At 50.0% G+C, this 16,912-nt stretch overlaps 1 protein-coding gene across 3 annotated transcripts in view; it reads left to right on the plus strand.

The window, feature by feature from the left end:
• Positions 1–16,912, plus strand: part of OSBPL1A (oxysterol binding protein like 1A) — a 1,891,697-nt gene that overhangs the window by 907,264 nt on the left and 967,521 nt on the right. The window lies entirely within an intron of this gene.

Genomic DNA, 16,912 nt, shown 5'->3' on the forward strand with positions numbered 1-16,912 from the left:
TCCCCAATTCTGGGTTCCTTACATTACCCAGGTTGCTAACGCAATCGCAAAGGGGGGCAAGGATCCCAGATTCTTGGAAAGGGGCTGAAATCCTACCCGTTTTTAAGAAAGGCGATCGTTCAAACCCTAGCAACTATCGTCCTATTAGCTTAATAGATTCTCTGCCAAAAAAATTGCTAGGATGATTCTTGCTAGGGTTCATGGGTGGATGGAGATGGAGAGTATTCTCTCTCGATTACAGGCAGGATTTAGAGTAGGTACTAGCACTATCGACCAAGTCTTCCGATTTGTCTTGATTTTTTGGAAAGTGGTGTTATTGGGCGGAGGGACCATCTATGCCGCCTTCGTGGACCTTAAGTCCGCCTTTGACCTTGTGCCAAGGGAAAAGATGTGGGCAGTTCTGGCCAAGATTGGCCTACCGCCCAAACTACTTGAGATCCTGGTTAGATTGCATGAGAACAATTTTGCCAAAGTGAGGTGGGGGAGACAGGGCCAGGTAACGGACAGTTTTACAGTCACAAGGGGTGTTCGTCAAGGGTGCGTTTTGGCATCCACCCTTTTTTCATTATTTATTAACCAGGTGGTGAATCAATTTGAAAATACCCCAACTGATGCGCCAATCCTGGGTGGGACTAAGTTCCCGTTGCTCATCTCTGCAGATGATACATTAATTCTCTCTAAGACCCGTAGTGGTCTCCAAAAGGCGATCAATAGATTTGAGGATTTCTTTAAAATAAATGAACTGCAAATCAACGTGAGCAAAACCACATTTATGGTTTTTACTAAGAATCGTCAGGTCAAAAGTCATGTGAACATGAATGGTGTGGCATTGGAACAAGTGAATGTAATGACATATCTCGGAGTGACCCTGAATTACCGCCTATGTTGGAAGCCACAGGTGGAGGCACTCCATTTACGATCCGCCCGCCTAATGGGCTGCTTGATCCAGGAACATAGATTGTCCCTGACTAAAAGGGTTTCACCTGTATTAAAAATCTATGACGCGAAGATTAATTCTGCAATTTTGTATGGGGCCGATTTATGGGGCCATACGGACCTCACACCCTTAGCTAGGGCCCAAAACTAATTTTTGTGCAAACTGGCAGGCTTACCACAATCTTCTCCAATCAAACCACTTTTGATAGATATGGGTTGTAAACCGATAAAAGAAATGGCACAATATCGGCTTGTAGCTCTATGGAGACAGATCTGGACGTCTCCAGACCTGAGCCTCTTTGCTAATGAATTAGCAAAAGTGAGATCGATTAGGGGCTCGGGTAATATCCTATGGTTCCGGGAAGTGAAAACAATCCTAGAAAGCATGGGACTCAGCCACTTGTGGGCCAACCCAGGGTCTAACATATTTCCCTCCAAACAAGAATATAAACTGCTTTTTTGGGCTTCTGTTAGATCCCGCTCTGTTGTATTGTCAGATACACCCACCCTAACAGGTTGTTTTTTGGCCCACAAACTGGATCCCGTATTTGAGACCTACTGGGATGTTATTACCAAGAGTTTGGACAAAATTTTTTATCACCAGTTGGGTTGGACACACAACTGAGTTCCGTTTTTGGTGTATTGACCAAAAGGAGAGTGTGGGACATCTCTTCTTTGCCTGTCCGGCTTACTCAGCAGCAAGGAAAAAATGGATTTGGCCCATATGTCGAAAGCTAAATGTTGGAGGGTGTAATGAGGCACTCTTGGCTTTAAGAACAAACACCGCAGAGATCGTGGTTATTGGAGTAGCTAAATTTCTAGGGTGGGCTTGGATTACTAGAGCTAGACACCATCTTGTACAGTGATTTTAACATTTATACATGGTCTTTTTATTCATTCATACTGAGTCTTTAAAATTTGTTGTTTAATTCTTGTTTTATTGATTTATTGAATCTAATGGATTTTATTTAAGGAATTCGAGACGAGATGAATTGTATCGCCCTAAAAACTTTTTTGTACATATTATCTGGTCTTTTTTAATTTTGCTTGTGAATTGTCTTTTATGATGTAATAATCGAAATAAAGACGTATGAACTGAACTGAGAGGGAGGCCTTTGCTGCGGTTTGGGTCCTGAAGAAGCTGAGGCCATACTTGTTTGGTACTCACTTCAAGATTCAGACAGACCATAAGCCCCTCTTGTGGCTAAATCAGATGAAGGGTGTGTGAGAAGTTGGCCTGGTATATGGTACTCACTAGTTCTAGTGATTACCTTGCACCAGTCCAAACAACCCTTATGGTGATGGTTGTAAGTCAACCTTATAGACCAGCTATCCTAGTGGTAGCGTGGACAGAACAGTCTTAGGCTAAAAGACTCTTGAGGGCGTGTAAAGCCAGCTGTTTTACCATCTGTAACCCCTTGAATACCAAATGAAACGACACCAGACAGGATATATATAAAATATATATGTATTTATTCACTAACACACTCCTCTGAACTCTTTATGAGGTCAGAGGTAAAAGCACATAACAAGTTACACTTAGAAATACTTTAAATAGCACAATTTACAGTTAGGCCCAAGGGGCGCGTAAAACCATATACTAAGTAAGTGGTATAAGAACCACGACTTGGGAAAGGAGAAGGCTTAGGGCCTAGGGAATCGCTGGGGCTACACTATCTGACCCTTAGGTTAGGAGTAGGAGGCCCACAGGCGGCGCGTGCAGTGTCTGTACACTCACGCGAGAGTCAATAGAAAGTCAATAGAAAGTCAATGGGAACTATAAAGATAAGTAATCGAAGATTTAGGACACTTCCGGTCTAATTAGGAATGTACAACTAACAAAACTAGACACTAGGATAGTCAATCCCTACAGGAGCACTGAAGTTCTCTCGTTACCTCACCCACAGGCTGCAGGTGCGTAGGTGTCAGTCTGTCTGGTTTTCTCGTTGATTCCTATGGAGCCTTAGAAGAAGATGATGCAGGCGACTAGGAGGAAGATGTCCGGGTGGATCTAGGATGAAGAGGACCTGAAAGCAGAAGGGACAGAGTCTAGGTCACAAGCCAGTGACCGGGCGGAACCAGGGAGGAACCAGACGTCGTCGAGGAGCAATCAGGTGCAGATGTGAAGCTTGTCGTTGCAGCCACGCGGACCAGGAGGTGTCGAGGACGACCAGGTGCTGGAGAGGAGCTGTCCCACGAAGGTTCTTGCAGATGGAGGGGTCGGCTTCAAGATTGGAGCCAACAAGCCTAAGCAAAGGCAACCCATGCAGGATACACAAAGAGCTTCTGGTGCAGACCAGGAGGGTCTGAGGTACTTCACCTTTTCAGGGAAGCAAGTGCCAGTCTGGAGCAACCAGACCAGCGATGGATTTTCAAAGGAATCGTCGTCACAGGGCTACTAGCCAACTGGCCAGCAACCGGGACAACGCGTCGAGCAGAACACAAGCAGAAGGGCCCCACGCAGATCTCGTGGAGTGTGGAGGGCTGGTCTTCGGTGCAGGTGGAGCTCGGTGTCGGGGTGTCTCAGTCCCCAATGCACAGCTTCGAGGATGCCTCAGGAGCTGCGCTGTTGTTAGCAAGTTGAAGACTTTCCAAGTTGCCTGGTTCCACGGATTCCGACTCCTTCCACGGAGCTCAGCTGTGCTGGAGTCGTGCAGTGGGGTCTGAGGAGTCCTGGAGTCGAGGTCTTGTCAAGCTCTGCGCTCGAGTTCCGGCGGGAACGGGGACAAAGCAAGCCGTTGAGTTGCTGGATGGTGCCTGGTTTCCCAGGGTGGTCACTCCTTGGCCACAAGGGAGATTCTTCAGTCTTCAGCTCAGGTGAATGTCGAAGGGTCCAGAGTTTCGTTTCAAAGTTTCATCAGGATTAATCTAAAGTCTCCTGGGTCAGCTCCTACCTTTATACAACTAAAGGGGGCTGGTTTACTCACTAGGTCCCTCCTTTGGGTGGGACCAGGAAGGGGGGTGGTTACATCCCCTTTCCTTTGTCCAGTTTTGTGCCAGAGCCGGGGCTGGAGTGCCCCAGCACCGGTTTGAACTGGACTATGCATGGAGCACCTAGTGTGCCCTAGGCAGTGTCTGTTTCTTTTCAGCCCTCCCTGTCCCAATACACAAAGTCCTGTCTGGGTTGGTGCTTGCACCTCTCCACGCAGGAAACCTATTGTCCAGGCCTCTCTCGCTGGAAGTACTCCCAGCAGCAGGAGGTCAGGCTTGTGTCTGTGGCAGCAGCGTCCATTTTGTGACGCTGGGGCTCTGGTTCACTTTAACCGGGATAGTCGGCAACAACATGTCTTCTCCCTCTAGAAGGGTGGAATGCAACCCCCGTCGCCAGAATTGGCGAGGGGGTAGTATTCCAAAGCGTATGACACCTTACACGACATGTTTAGATAAAGCCAAACCAGAGTTAGCATTTGACCGCGAGGTTCATAATGCACTTAAGAGTATATGATATGGCAATATCATAGAACAGCTAAAAGGACATGGTTCCGAAAGCTGCAGACAGTCTCGGCTCCTGCTAGAGCACCATCTCACACATAACCAAGCACTCTGCCTCCAGGATTGTTAAGGCCTGCCATAGGAGTGACTTATAGGTTACTGTGTGTCTATATATAATGGTAGATATAGGAATACTATACCTAAGCAAGGGGTGATTACACACCCTTGCCCCAGCTGAGTGATCAGCCAGTTGTGTCAGTTTGAGTGGCCAGGCAGGGGTGGCATAATACATGCTGCAGCCCCTGGTAGGCCTTGGTTACACCTATGCCCTGATTACCTAAGGTACACTTCTACAGGGGCTGATAAGGTGGACCAATTCCCAATTGTGTATGTACCTAGAGTACATGGTTTAAATTTAGAGAGAGTGCATCCGGGCTGTGGGTCTGATTAGCAGGCCCACAGCCACATCTAAGTCGAAAACCAGTAAAGCAAAAGCAAAAAGTGGGGGTGACCTTAGGAAGCAGACCCTACTCTCCTACACAACCCCCCCCCCACAAACTTAGGGACATTAAACTAACCTTGACCAGTTGAGTCTTCATGTTCTAAGTGGAAATATCTGGAGAGTCCATCTGCATTGGCATGGTCAGTCACAGGTCTATGTTCCACTGTTAAGTCCATCCCCTGTAGGGAAATGGACCACCTAAGAAGTTTGGGATTTTCACCCTTCATCTGATTTAACCATAGGAGGGGCTTGTGTTCTGTCTGAATCTTGAAGTGAGTGCCAAACAAGTATGGCCTCAGCTTCTTCAGGGCCCAAACCACAGCAAAGGCCTCCCTCTCTATAGCTGACCAACGTTTCTCTCTAGGGGTCAGCCTTCTGCTTATGAAAGCAATTGGCTGGTCTTGACCATCTATATTCAGTTGTGAAAGTACAGCTCCCACACCCAACTCAGAAGCATCTTTTTGAACTATGAACTCTTTGGAGTAATCTGGACTTTTCAGAATAGGTTTAGTACACATGGCCTGCTTCAGGTCATCAAATGCCTTTTGACAGCTAACTGTCCACTGAACTTTCTTTGGCATCTTTTTGGAAGTTAAATCATGCAGTGGTGTCACAATGGACCCATAGTTTTTCACAAACTTCCTGTGGTACCCAGACAGGCCCAAGAAAGCTCTGACCTGTGTCTGGGTGATTGGAGGAGTCCAGTCTCTGATGGTCTGGATCTTGCTCTCCAGTGGTTGAACCTGACCCCCACCTACCAGGTGTCCCAGGCACACAACCTTGCTCTGCCCTATCTGGCTCTTTGTAGCATTGATAGTGAGGCCTGCCTTTTGCAGAGCCTCGACAACATTCCTCAGGTGGACCAGGTGATCCTCCCAGGTGGAGCTAAAGACCGCAATATCATCAAGATAAGCTGCACAATAGTCATCCAGTCCTGTGAGAACTTGATTCACCAACCTTTGGAAAGTGGCAGGTGCATTCTTCAAACCAAAGGGCATTACCACAAATTGATAATGTCCTCCTGGGGTCGAAAATGCTGTCTTGGCTTTTGCATCCTCAGCTAACCTGATTTGCCAGTAGCCTGCTGTCAGGTCAAATGTGCTCAAGAACTTGGCAGAAGCCAGTCTATCAATGAGCTCATATGCCCTGGGGATGGGGTGGGCATCTGTCCTAGTGACAGCATTGAGATCTCTGTAGTCCACACAAAACCTCATCTCTCTCTTACCATCTTGGGTGTGAGGTTTTGGCACCAGGACTACTGGACTGGCCCAAGGGCTCTCTGAGGGCTCAAGAACTCCCAGCTCCAACATCTTTTGGACCTCTGTCCTAATGCAGTCCATGACACGGTCAGGTTGCCTGTAGATTTTACTCTTGACAGGCAGACTGTCACCAGTGTCCACCTCATGGGTGCACCAGCTTGTCTGACTTGGGGTCAGGGAAAACAGATGTCTGAAGGACTGAAGAACTTGTCTGAAGTCCTGTTGCTGATGTTCAGAGAGGCTGTCAGCAAAGACAACACCATCTACAGACCCATCATCAGGGTTCTGAGTAAGCAGGTCTGGGAGAGGGTCACTCTTTTCCTCCTGCCCCTCATCTGTAGCCATGAGCAAGCCCATGTCTGCCCTGTCGATAAATGCTTTTAGTCTGTTGACATGAAGCACCCTGTGGGGGCTTCTGGGAGTCCCAAGGTCCACCAAGTAGGTGACATCTCCCTTCTGTTCAACTATTGTATGGGGTCCAGACCATTTGTCCTGGAGTGCTGCTGGGGCCACTGGCTCCAACACCCACACTTTCTGTCCTGGCTGGTACACAGTCAGCACAGCCTTTTGGTCATGCCAAGCTTTCTGAAGTTCTTGGCTGGCCTCAAGGTTTTTGTAAGCCTTCTCCATATACTCAGCCATCATGGAGCGGAGACCAAGTACATAGTCCACTATGTCAAGTTTAGGCTTTTTGAGAGGTAACTCTCATCCTTCCTTCACAAGACATAGGGGTCCTCTTACAGGATGCCCAAACAAAAGCTCAAAAGGGCTGTAGCCAACCCCCTTTTGTGGGACCTCTCTGTAAGCAAACAGAAGGCAGGGTAAAAGGATGTCCCATCTTCGCCTCAGCTTTTCAGGTAACCCTTTTATCATCCCTTTGAGGGTCTTGTTGAATCTTTCCACAAGCCCATTGCACTGTTGGTGATAGGGGGTGGTGAACTTATAGTTGACACCACACTCCTTCCACATTGCAGTTAGATATCCTGGCATGAAGTTTGCACCTCTGTCAGAGACAACCTCCTTTGGAAAGCCCACTCTGGAGAAAACTCCAAGTAGGGCTCTTGCCACAACTGGAGCTGTTGTGGTCCTCGGGGGAATAGCTTCTGGATACCTGGTGGCATGATCCACTACCACCAGTATAAATCTGTGCCCAGATGCTGTTTGGGGGTCCATTGGTCCAACAATGTCTCTATCTCCACTCGCTCAAAAGGTACCCCCACCACAGGTAGTTGTATGAGGGGGGCCTTTGTTGTGCCACCTGATTTGCCACTGGCTTGGCAGGTAACACAGGAGCGACAAAACTCCTTGGTATCTTCTGACATATGGGGCCAGTGAAAGTGAGGGACAAATCTGTCCCAAGTCTTGTTCTGGCCCAGGTGTCCTGCTAGGGGAATATCATGGGCCAAGGTAAGAAGGAAGCCCCTAAATTGCAGAGGTATAACCAACCTCCTGGTAGCACCAGGCTTGGGTTCTCTAGCCTCTGAATAAAGGAGCCCATCATCCCAATACACGTTATCGATACCTTGAGCATTCCCAGCAGCCTCAGCAGCAGCCTGCTGTCTGAGGGGTTCAAGAGAGGAACAATCTAATTGAGCCTGCCTCAGATCTGCCCTTGAAGGTCCTCCTGTCCCAAGAAAGTCATCCTGATCAGGCTCAAGCTCTTCTAGGACAGTTCCTTCTTGGATCTCAGAATCATCCTCCTGGGAGGGCTGATCCTCAACCTGAGGTAGGGGGGAAGGCACTGCCTTAACCCTCTTGCTCTTTCTCCTGGGTAGTGTCTGGTCTATTGTTTCAATATCCAGCACTGGTTCAGGTAAGCACTTTTTGGCCTGTGACCTGGTCACAGCAAGGACATGTGCTGAGATTCCCAGCATTTCTGCATGGGTCCTATACACCGCCTCAGACCAAACTGAGGGTTCAAGATCATTACCTAACAGACACTCTACTGGAAGGTCTGAACTCACAACAACTCTTTTGAGGCCAGTTACCCCTCCTCAGGAGAAGTTAACAACTGCCATACTATGGGAGGGAGTGGCATTGCTAGCGTTGGTCACTAGGTAGGTTTCACCTAGTATGATCTGGTCAGGGTTCACAAAGTTAGGTGTCACCATAGTGACACTGGCACATGTGTCCCTGTAGGCCTGAGCCATCTTGTCGTCTGTACTTGCTCAGATTACTGGGACGTACAGTAGAGGACATTGCTATGTCCCCATCACAGACAAGAACAACCTGAGTTGGTACTCTGACTAGGCCAGAGTCCACCTCAGTTCCCAGGGTTAACCCTACTACACCCTTTTGCTGGGAACCACCACTTACAGCTGGACTAGGGGGAACAGTTGCCTTAGGGGCAATGGTGGTTGGTGCTGTGCCCTTCTTGGTGCACTCACTAAACCAGTGAGAGACTGACTTACAGTATCCACACCAGGGCTTCTTTGGACCTTCTTGTTTTTGGTTGTTCTTTTTAGAGCCACTCTCCCCCTGTGCCTTTTGGGGGCCTGGTGAAGACTTATGGTATTTTTGTTTCTGCTCATTACCCTTCTGGTCTGCCTTTTACTGATCACCTCCTTGGTTCTGGTTTTTCTGCTTAATCCTGGTTCTGACCCATTTGTCTGCCTTCTTTGCCAATTCTTGGGGAGAGGTCAGATCAGAGTCAATCAGGTATTGATGCAATAGCTGGTTTTGACAGTTGCTAAGGATTTGCTCACTCATGATCAAATTATACAATCCTGTATAGTCCCTAACTTGACTTCCCAATAACCAGCCTTCCAGAGCCTTAGTGACACAATCAACAAAATCAGTCCAGTCCTGAGTCTGTGCCTTCTGGGTATCTCTGAACATCAACCTATACTGTTCAGTGGTTAGACCAAACCCATCAATCAGAGCACTCTTCAGGACAAAGTAGTTGTTAGCATCCCCATCACTAACTGTGAGGAGCTTATCTCTACCTTTTTCAGAAAAGGAGAGCCACAAGATTGCTGCCCATTGACTTTGGGGTACCTGCTGCACTTTGTAGGCCCTCTCCAAAGCAGTAATCCACTTGTGGATGGCATCCCCTTCTTTATAGGGGGCACAATCTTGCTTAGATGTCTATTTTCATAGGACCTATCTTTATCCTTAGGGATATTGCTGCCACCAGTGAGTTCTAACCCACTCTCTCTATGCTCTCTAGCACGAGCAAGCTTCTCTTTGGCCAGGGCAACCTCCAGTTCCTGCCTCTCCTACAGGGTGAAAATCCCAAACTGCTTAGGTGGTCCATTTCCCTACAGGGGATGGACTTTACAGTGGAACATAGACCTGGGACTGACCATGCCAATGCAGATGGACTCTCCAGATATTTCCACTTAGAACATGAAGACTCAACTGGTCAAGGTTAGTTTAATGTCCCTAAGTGTGGGGGGGGGTTGTGTAGGAGAGTAGGGTCTGCTTCCTATGTTCACCCCCACTTTTTGCTTTTTCTTTACTGGTTTTTCGACTTTAGTGTGGCTGTGGGCCTGCTAATCAGACCCACTGGCCAGCTGTTCACTCTCTAAATTGATACCATGTACTTTAGGTACATACCTGATTGGGTCACCTCTGTGAGCCCCTGTATAGTGTACCATAGGTACCCAGGGCATAGGTGCATCCAAGGCCTACCAGGGGCTGCAGCATGTATTATGCCACCCCTGGCTGGCCATCCAAACTGACACCACAGGCTGATCACTCAGCCTGGGCAAGGTGGTGTAATCACCCCTTGCTTAGATATAGTATACCTATATCTACCCTTATATATAGACACATATGTACCTATAAGTCACTCCTATGGCAGGCCTTAACAATCCTGGAGGCAGAGTGCTTGGTTTTATGTGAGAGGGTGCCCTAGCATGAGCTGAGCCCCTCTGCAGCTTTCGGAACCATGTCCTTATAGCTGTTCTATGATATAGCTATACCATATACTCTTAATGTAATGTAAAAATTATTTGTAGAGCGCAGCTAACACCTAACGGTTTCTTGGCGCTTTGAGCAAAGGGGGAAGAACAGATTGCAGCAGAAAGACATTAGCAGAAAGCATTGCAAAACAGATGGGTTTTGAGGAGGGATCTGAAGCGTGCGTATGGGCGAGAAAGTCTAATGCTGATAGGGAGTGAATTCCAGAAGGAGGGGGCAAGGAATGAGAATCTTGAACCTCCATGTTTCTTGCGCTTGAAGGTAGGAACCTTAAGTAGCGCAAGGTGGGAAGAGCGGAGATCACGGGCAGGAACATAAGGGTGCACTAACGAAGAAATGAAAGAGGGACTCAGACCAGCAAGGGACCTAAAAATAATACAGCCCATCTTGAATTTGCACCGCTCCGACACAGGGAGCCAATGGAGGGATTTCAGCAAGGGGCTGACATGGGAATGCCTGGGTTGGTGGTAAATGAGGCGGGCAGCCTGGTTCTGAATGAGCTGCAGCCTCTTCAGCAGGTAAGATGGAATGCCTACATAGAGTGAATTGGCATAGTCAATTCTCGAAATGACTAAAGCCAGCAGGACTAAGGTAAGGGCTTCAGTAGTCAAAAAGTGGGCTATCTTCCGGATTCTCCGGAGCTGAAAAAAGCAAGAGGAAACTACAGCTTTAACCTGGGGCTTCATCATGAGGTCATCACTGATGATGACTCCCAGACTTTTCGCTGAATTAGCAGGACTAGGGGGGGAGCCCAGGCTCGCCGGCCAGAAGATGGATTTCCATGGGCTGGCGGCACCCCCGACAAGGACCAGTTCGGTCTTGTCGGGGTTGAGCTTCAGATGGTTAGCCCCCATCCAGGCGCTAATGTGGCAAAGAGTAGACTGAAAAGAGGAGATGGACTCCGCCGAGCCATCGATGTTAAAAATCAGTTGAATGTCATCCGCGTAATTAAACGCGGTGACATGATTGCCACATAGAGACCGGATGAGAGGAGTCATGTATAAATTAAAAAGGAGTGGGGATAAGGAGGAGCCCTGCGGGACGCCACAAGATAGGCTTACTCTATCAGCAGTGAACTGGGAGAGCCGGACCGCCTGGTGGCGGTTGGACAGGAAGGAGCGGACCCAGTTCAGAGCAGTGCCCCGGATGCCAGCCTCCCTGACACGGTCGATCAGGATGTTGTGGTCGACCGTGTCAAAGGCGGCCGACAGATCCAGGAGCACTAGAACCTGGCTGATGTTGGAGTCCGCTCCTCTCCGCAGTTCCTCCATGACTGAAAGAATAACCGATTCGGTAGAATGGGCGGGTCTAAAACCGGCCTGTTGGGGATCAAGGTATTGAGAGAGTTCGATGAAGGAACTCAATACATTAGTAACATGGGACTCAAGCACCTTACTAAGGTAGGGGAGGAGGGATATGGGGCGAAAGTTGCTCATGATCGTCGGGTCTGCTGTGGGTTTCTTCAAGATGGGCACAACCTCAGCCACCTTGAAGGGGCTGGGAACCAGACCGGAAGTCAAAGACAGGTTCAAGAGTCTCAAAGGAGGGAGCGGGCAAGCGGTAAACGCCTCGCGGAGAATCAAAGGAGGGCAGCAGTCCGTCGGGGAGCCTGTGGTGACCTTCCTCAAGAGGGTTAAAAAGTCTTCCTCCGAGATAGGGGGGATCTGGGTAAGTTGTTGCGGATTCGGAGAGGGCAGAGGGAGGGCGAGCCCAGAGAGGGTAAGAGGGCCATTAGGAGAGATGCTCTTTTTAATATTGACGATCTTATCCACAAAGAACTGGTTGAGGGAATCGCAGAGCGCTTGGGAGGGGGAGGGGTTTAAGGGTGACCCTGTCAGTAAGTGATAGCTCCTCCACTATAGAGAAGATCTCTTTCGTTTTAGTATCCGAATTGACAATTTTTTGTGAAAAGTAAGAGGTCTTGGTGGCTAAGATCGCTAATTTATACTCTTTATGTAAGGACCTGTACTGCAGCTTTGTGTCCGTAGCATAGCCTCGCCGCCATTGACGCTCAGCCTGCCTAAGCTCGAACTTTAGGATTTTAAGATCTTCACTGAACCACTTTTGCGCATCGTGTGAGCGTCTAAGCTTAATGCGTTTGAGCGGTTAAATGCTAACTTTGGTTTGGCATGTAAGGTGTCAAACGCTTTGGAATACTACCCCCCATGCCAATTTTGGTGGCGGGGGTAACATTCCACCATTCTAAAGGGAGAAGACATGTTGGTTACTGCTTTACTCGGTTAAAGTTAAACAGAGCCTCAGCATCACAAAATGGATGCTGCTACCACAGACACGAGTCTGACCTCCTGCTGCTGGACGAAACTCCGGCAGGGGAGGCTTGGACGATAGGTTTCCTGCCTTGGGAGGTGCTAGCACCTCCCAAGACAGGCTTTTAGCGTATTGGGGCTGGGAGGGCTGCAAAATGAGACACTGCCTGGGGCACACAAGGTGCTCCATGCATAGCCCGGTTCAAACCAGTTGCTGGGGCACTCCAGCCCCAGCTCTGGCGTGAAACTGGACAAAGAGAAAGGGGTGTAACCACCCCCTTCTCAGGGTCCACCCGTAGGAGGGACCTAGCAGGTAATCCAGCCCTTTAGTTTGGTATAAAGTTAGGAGCTGTGTCTAGAGACATCAGATTACCCTGGAAAGAAACTACGGCACAAAACTCTTGGACTTCGACATTCTATGCTGACTAGAAGACTGAAGAAGATCTCCCTTGTGGTCAAGGAGTGACCACCCTGTTCAAACGGGCACGACCAGTAACTTGCCGGTTTGCTTTGTCGACGCTCCCGACGGAACCCGACGACTCAGCTACTCAGGACTGGACTTCCAGACTTCTTGGACTCTGACCCACATCCATAGCAAAGCTGAGACCCGTGGCTTACATGAGACGTGGGACCAGACTCCCTGGACATCCTGCAAATTGCTAAATGCGTTGACTCCTGAGGTAACTCACAGTTGTGCATTGGGGCACGAGAAGCCCCAGACTCGAACAACATCTGCACCAGAGCTCAGCCCTCCAAACTCCACGAGTGCCACGTGGGGCCCGCTCCTGCATTTCAGCTCGACACGTTTTCCCGGTTGCTAGCCCGTTGGCTAGTGAGTCCCCTGAAGACGATCCTTTTAATTTTCAACGCTTGCCTGGTTGCTCTGGGCTTGCTCCAGTTTCCTTCCAAAAGAGAAGCTCCTCAGACCTTGCTGGTCTGAACTGAAGCGAATCTTCACATCCTGCGTGGGTTGCGGTTACCAAGGCTTGTTGGGTCCAATCCGGATACTGACACCGCAGTCAACTAGAGCCTTTGTGGGACAGCTCGACTCCAGCTCCTGGTCGTCGTTGACGCCTCCTGGTCCTCGTGGCTGCAGAGACAAGCTTCACCTCTTCACCACCTCTTCACCTGTTTGCATCGCGACATCACCTGGTTCCATCCTGGTTCCATCCTGGTCACTGGCTAGTGACCCAGACTCTGTCCCCTCTGCTTTCAGGTTCTTCAGCTCCTTGATCCACCCTTGGATCCACCCAGACACTCTTCCTTCGGCCGCCTTCAGCACTTCTTTTGCAGGTCTCCATTTAAAGCTTCGATGAAACCCGACACGAAAAGACACCTATGCACCCGGCTTCCCTGGGTGAGGTAACTCGAGTACTCTGGTGCTCCCATGGGTATTAACTATCCAAGTGTCCTAGTTTAAAGCGGTTTCACCGTAGTCCACCCGGAAGTGTCCCTAATCAGTAACTTTGTGACTTCTTCGTTCTCCATTGTAAGTCAATGGTAGCTTGCGTCTGTGTTTCCACACTGCACGCGTCTCCCAAGGGCCTCCTACTCCCAAACCTTTGGTCCTGTACTGTAGCCCCAGCGATGCTCTAGTCCTATTCACCTTCCCTGAAGTTGTCCTTATACCACTTACTTAGTATATGGCTCGTGAGGCCCCTAGGGCAGAATTGTATTTGTGCAACTTATAGTATGCTTAATGAGTAACTTGTAACGTATCTCGAACTCTGACCTCAAAAAGAGTGCAGAGGGGTTGTGTTAGTAATAAATACATATATGTATTTTTTTGATAACAGATTTTATTGATTGCATAGGAAACACATATTACGCAACGCTCTGAAATCCAGAGACAATCACAGTATCGATGTAGCAGGTACAAATGCATTCAGTTCTTATAGTAAAGTAAACATATATGCAATAATATGAAACTGAAGAACACCCCCCCGCCCCTCCAACCCCCCCAACCCCCCTCCCCGTGCGCCGCTGCCTGCTCTGCCTGAGTAATGCTTGTCTATTGAAACTCCTGCCATGTGCACCAATGTGTCTGTAATACAGATCTGCCTGTCGACCGGTCAGAGAGGGTGGACTGCATCGTCCTCAGGTGGCAGGTCCAGTTCCAGACCCCGATAACCTGCCCACCTCTTCCAAATTTTGAAGTGTTTTCGAGGGCAGCCCCTAGCCACGTAGATGGGCTGCTCCAGCCCCAGTCCATCCCATTTTTCCAGGCTATGAGCGACGGGGCTTGGGGCGCCTTCCATGAGCGGGCAATGTCTTGTTTGGCCAGTGTCAGTCCCAGCAATAATAAATGACGCTTGTACACATTGCCCCCTACCCCAGCCATGACATGTAGGAGAGCCAACTTAGGATCCCTCTGTAGCACCCATGCCAACACCTCATCCAGGCATCGGAACACCCCATTCCAGAACCGCTGAAGCACCCTGCAGTCCCATACCGTATGTAACAGTGTTCCCACCTCTGACCCGCATCTAAGGCAATCCGGGGATGCAATTAGGCCCGCCCTCGATAGGCGTTGTCTGGTATAGTATGTGCGATGGAGGTATCTAAATTGGACCAGTCGCAGGCGCGTGGAGATTGCTGCTCCCCTGGGAGCCTCCACCCAATCCTCCTCATCCATTTCCCCAATATCCTGCTCCCATGTGGCCTTGAGTCGCTGCAGGTCTGTGGAGCAGTGTCGTACAAGGGTTTGGTAAATGCGGGACAGTTTCTTATCGGGCAGCACCCCCATGAAAACTTTAGCCTCCAGTGGGCTGAACTCAGGCAGACTCTCCAACCCCACAATATATGGCGCAAGGGCCTGCCGAAACTGGAGATACTTATAGAATTGGGTGCGTGGCATCTCAAATTCCTCCCGTAGAATATCAAAGGACTTGAGGATGCTCCCGGACATAACGTCCCCAAGAGTAGAGATGCCTATCGCATCCCAGCCCCGGAAGCCCGTCAATGTGGCCAGCTGGGGCAACCTACCATTGCGCCACAGTGGGGTCTCCTGGGTAAGGACATTCCACCAGCCCATCCTACGTAAAGCCTGTCTCCATATTTGAAAGACCACCTGTGTGATGGACGGCAGGGACCTCCTAAGGAGTGCAGAATATAAGTGTGTGGACGGACGCAGTGCCCATCAAGGCCCTTTCCACTGCGTACGCAGGGTCACTCCTGTCTGCGTACCACCATTCATTTAAGACCAAAAGGTGGGACGCCTGGTAATATGATAGGACATCCGACGTGGCCATGCCCCCAGTGTATGTAGACCTAAAGCAAGTACGCAGGGCAACGCACACTGCGCCCCCTTCCCACAAAAAGCCACTCAATGCCGCGTTAAGGCGCCGGAACCAGTCAAGCGGGACCAACATCGGATGGTTTTGCAGTTGGTATATCAGGCGCGGGAGCGCCACCATTTTGAAGATGGCCGATCTACCAAGAATAGAGAGCGGCATCCTAGACCACACCTTCATGTCTTCCCGAGTGCGCTCCCAGACCGGGGTGATGTTTCGCTCACGGGCAACAGTCGCGTCTTCAGACAGAAATACACCCAGGTACTTCATGCCATCTGTGGCCAGCTGGAGCCCCCGTGCCCAATCCCCCACTGGTTGCGGCCCTCCCAGGATCCAGAGTGTAGATTTCCCGGGATTCAGTTACAGACCCGAGGATTCGCCGAAGATTTGTATGATTTGCAAAAGATGGGGCCCCGATCGCCCCATATCCGTATGGAAAAACAACACGTCGTCTGCATAGAGGGCTATTCTATCAATTAGGTCCGCCGACCACCGAAAGCCCTCCAGCTGAGCGTCGATTCTCACCCACGCCGCGAGAGGTTCCATCGCTAGTGCAAAAAGATATAGGGGTAGAGGGGGCAGCCCTGCCTCGTCCCCCACAGAATGCAGAAGGAGCGGGATACCCCCCCCACCCGCACCGCGGCCGTGAGGTCCGTGTAGAGGAGTCGCACATACGCCAAAAAGCGAGGGCCCAGGTTCAGGCGTCCCAGTAGGGCAAACAAGTACATCCAGCTCAGGGAGTCAAACGCCCTGTCCATGTCCGCCAAGAGCAGTGCCGCCTGCTCCCCCAATCCCCGCCACGATGAAATTGCAACCTGGGCTCGCCTAATGTTATGGCGAGTGGCACGTTGTGGCATGAAGCCGGCCTGGTCCGGATGAACCAGGTCTGTGATATGGGGTTTGAGTCTATTGGCAAGAGCTTTAGCCAGGATCTTGGCCTCGGTGTTGATCAAGGAGATCGGGCGATACGACTCGTGTCTCTCTGGTGGCCACCCCGGCTTCAGGAACACCACCACTTCCGCATGCCTCCAGTCCGGGGGCAGCGTGCCACTCTGGCGCGCCTCCTCTATGACCGGGCGAAAATTAGGACTCCGCTGCGTCGCGAAGCGCTGAAAAAATTCGCTGGGGAACCAGTTAGGTCCCGGCGCCTTACCCAGGTTCAGTTCGCCCAACGCCGTGGCCAACTCATCATCCGTCAAAGGACGGTCCAGGTCTTCGCGAACCTCGTCCGAAACAGTCCTCGGAGGAAGGTCGTCAATAAACCGCTGCACTACCCCCGCCTCCAGGCACTCCCGGGCG

The sequence above is a fragment of the Lissotriton helveticus genome, chromosome 4_1 (assembly GCF_964261635.1).
Source record: "Lissotriton helveticus chromosome 4_1, aLisHel1.1, whole genome shotgun sequence".
Lineage (NCBI taxonomy): Eukaryota > Metazoa > Chordata > Amphibia > Caudata > Salamandridae > Lissotriton > Lissotriton helveticus.